This window comes from Prosopis cineraria, unplaced genomic scaffold (assembly GCF_029017545.1).
Source record: "Prosopis cineraria cultivar Desert tree isolate PC_DT_omini unplaced genomic scaffold, ASM2901754v1 PC8, whole genome shotgun sequence".
Taxonomy (NCBI): Eukaryota; Viridiplantae; Streptophyta; class Magnoliopsida; order Fabales; family Fabaceae; genus Prosopis; species Prosopis cineraria.
The window spans coordinates 28,412,099-28,415,187 of record NW_026555339.1 but is presented as its reverse complement, the minus strand read 5'-3'; the positions used below and the strand labels follow the sequence as shown (position 1 = coordinate 28,415,187).

Here is a 3,089-nt window from a genome sequence, read left to right as displayed (position 1 = left end):
GGGAAAGAATTACAGTTATTAAGTCCAAAAATATAGAATCAATATTAAAAAATTTTAAAAGATAAATTCAAATATCGATTATAGATCTTCAAACTTTAAATGTAATACTTAAATTATAACTGAAAATTTTATTTATAATTTTATAAAATGATATTTATAAATTATTTTTTTGAAAATTTTTATTACAAATCTAATGATTAATTCAATTTAACTGTATCCTTTTCTTTGGCCAGAGAAAAGAAAAGAAAAGAAAAGAAAATGTTCGCGGCTGTCAAAAAGCCGAGCCGAGCTGAGCCGAGCCTTGGACGTTTACCGGGTTTATAAGTGGTAAACCTAATCTTCAGTTCTCCACAGATCTCGCGCAGACTCGCACTCAGTGTCACGCCGGCACGCCCCCTCTCTCCGTAATCTCTCATCGCTTCTATTGTTCAATTTAGCCATCGCCGGTGGCGCTACCTCCATCGGCTTGGATCTAAAACTGGAGTCTTCTTGGTCCCAATGACATTGTTGGTGTCCTGACCCTTCGATTTTCCTGAAATTTCTTGCTTCGGGGCACAACAATGCCATTGGTATCTGGAATACTCTGCAGTTACCTTCTCTGGCAGTCCGGTAAGCTTTCTGCTATGTCTTTGATATATTACTCTCAAGAATTGGTGGGCATATAATATATATATATATATATATATATGTATCACATCCTATCTGTGTTGTGATTATAACCGTAGCAAGTCATTGTTGCTTGAGTTTGCAAGGTCTTGAAAGTTTGTTAGAAATATCATTAGTGGTTTTTCTGACACTACATACAAGGTTATTGGATGTGTTACTGATATTCTGTGAAGAATAATTATTGTGTTGTGCTATAATTAACTATGGCCAAATTTCTTAAATCGGAGGTATTTATTATTAATATTCATAAGGAAGGTTTTATAGGAGACAGATTGAGTTTTGAGCTTTGTACTACGAAAAACGAGAGCAAAACATTCACATAGTTTGGTAAAATCAGTGACATATGAGATGAGTTTGTAATGATATGTGTGTATATATATATTGTGATTGTAACCGGAGTATTGTGTCATTGTGCTGCTCTCGAATCATGGAGAAGCCTCTCTTGACAGAGGAGACCAATGGATTTTTGAGATTGTACTGTCAAAACAGAAACCCATTTTAGTGAAAAATATTTGCTTCAAATGCAGGTTTGAATGTTTTTATTTTCTTTTCGATGGTACGTACAAGCTCAAAAATCCAGAGAGAGAGAGAGAGAGAGATGCTGCCTTTGAAGGAAGTTTTTGTTCCAATCAACCATTGATGTCTCCTACTCCTTGTGGATGTATTCTGTTCTGTAGGCTCAGAATGAAACATTAGTGGAATCATACTGTAATCAGCAATCACTACTTTGATGCCAATTATAAGAACCTTGTTCAGGTTACTAGGTTTATGTTCACAGTCATTGTCTGGGAAATGTTATCCAATCTCACTCAGTGAAAATTCTATAGCTCATTTGATTGTCTAATTTTGCATTATATAGAGATTGGAGTTTAAAAATAAGTCAGCCACGCAGACTATATCTAAGTTCTAACACATGAATGGTGCTACTTTTTGGAGCTTTTATATTATTTATAGATTTAGAGGTTATAGATTTATAGATTTGGATTATGGTTATGGATTTTGTAATTGTTTTGTGTAATTAAAATGTTACTATGTTAATCAAATCATGACAAAACTTGTTTTGGCGACTACCCTGTGCAGGTGAACCTTTGTAAATGTGTAATGAACTATAAATTTTCTTTAGAGCAGTGTTGAATGAAACAAGCAGCTTATATGATTCTGAATGAACCTAGGTTGACATTTACGCTTGAATGAAGTTTATGAAGATGTTCGTGGCTGATTGTGTGTCATCTCAACTGTATTTTTGCTTGGAAGTCTAATAATCAAAATGACAGAATATAATGTCATCATAAAATTCATGTAGCCAACCTCATTATTGAGATGTACTTGTATTTATAATCAACAAGATCAAAGACCCTTCACCGATTGTTATGTGACCAGACATTGTAGGGAATCTTTCAAAAACATCCTATCCTTCGTTCAATCAAAAATATGTTGGTTAAAGTGGTTTGATGTTGATTTCCCCTAAATAAATTGCTGAGTGCAAGTCTTTCATATGGTGAAAAAATTGATACTGTGTTACCGGGAGTATGACTTACAAAAAGTGATTGGTATTTTAAAAATAAAAACTTGTGACATGAACATTTAACTTGTGTGTACTAGAATTTGTCTAAAATTAAAAATAGATTTTACATTTGTTTGAGCTAAAATTTAATTTTATTTTGACTCAAACCCAAATCAAGTTTCTAGAGGGAAGAGAGATTATTCTCTGTACAAGTGGTAAATGAATTATTTGGAGCAAATGGCAAAAGTGGAGGAAGTTTAGGGGGCCAAAAAAATTGCAGTTAGTGGCGTCAGTGGCTTTCAAATTGCAAGTACATGAAGTTGATGAATGTTCATACCGTGCTCCCCAGTAATGATGAGCACGGCGTGCTCACCACCTACAAGGTGATCTGGGCCATTTATTTTTCTTTTAAATGATTTCTGTTTTTTTAGAATAATTTTAATATTATATTTATCAAAATAAAAATATATAAAAATTATAAAAAGAAATTGAATATTAAATCTGGATTGTTTTTAAGCTTATTAGAGGAGGAATGTCATGGTAGCAATATTTTTTTATGAGATCTAAACAGTTCAAATTTAAGCTTCTTATTTTTATTTTATATTTATTTAAATAAAAATGTGTAAAAAATATAGAAATTTTTAATAAAACTGTTTATCACTATGATCAGTATAAATTTAATTTGGATAACCTAATTTAATATTATTTTTTAATAAATTTTAAAAATTAACAATTCAAATGTATTTTATATAGTATAATCCAGAAAGTTTAATTTAATATTAGTTTTTTTTAAATTTTTACAAATTACCAACTAGATATATTTGGCCGTCTAAATTTAATATTACATTTTTTATAATTTTTATTTTGATAAATATGAGGTTAAAGTATATATTTAATCTTTTAATTTTACACAACATTT

At 31.0% G+C, this 3,089-nt stretch overlaps 1 long non-coding RNA gene across 1 annotated transcript; it reads left to right on the top strand.

The window, feature by feature from the left end:
* Positions 1 to 366: 366 nt before the first annotated feature.
* On the top strand, positions 367 to 2,109 carry LOC129317733 (uncharacterized). Its single transcript, XR_008595035.1, has 2 exons — positions 367 to 609; positions 1,747 to 2,109. It is a non-coding gene; the product is annotated as an uncharacterized LOC129317733 (long non-coding RNA).
* Positions 2,110 to 3,089: the final 980 nt, after the last annotated feature.